The sequence below is a fragment of the Myotis davidii genome, unplaced genomic scaffold (genome assembly GCF_000327345.1).
Source record: "Myotis davidii unplaced genomic scaffold, ASM32734v1 scaffold37, whole genome shotgun sequence".
NCBI lineage: Eukaryota > Metazoa > Chordata > Mammalia > Chiroptera > Vespertilionidae > Myotis > Myotis davidii.
The window spans coordinates 103,342-103,670 of NW_006289395.1; positions in this window are offsets into that span (position 1 = coordinate 103,342).

The window sequence follows — 329 nt, forward strand, 5'->3', positions numbered from 1 at the left end:
CCCCCGCGGGGCCTGGGAGCGCGAGGGGGAGCGGAACCGGAGGGGCGGCCAAGGGTGACCTGACGTCACCGAAGGGACACTCACCTGGGCCGGAAGTCCTGGCCCCCACCCCTCCTCTCCCAGGTATAGAGGAAGAAACTTGAGCGCCAGGGTCACGCCCCTTCACTTGCCCGTCTGTGACCACAGGTGGGGAGGAGGCGGCGGCCTCTCGGAAGTCAACCCCGCTGGACTGGACTTCGGTCGGGCCCCGGGATGCGCCTTCCCCGCGCCCCAACAGGTGCGCCAGGGGCGCGGGGGAGCCCGAGTGCGGGGACGCCCCCGGCCAGCCT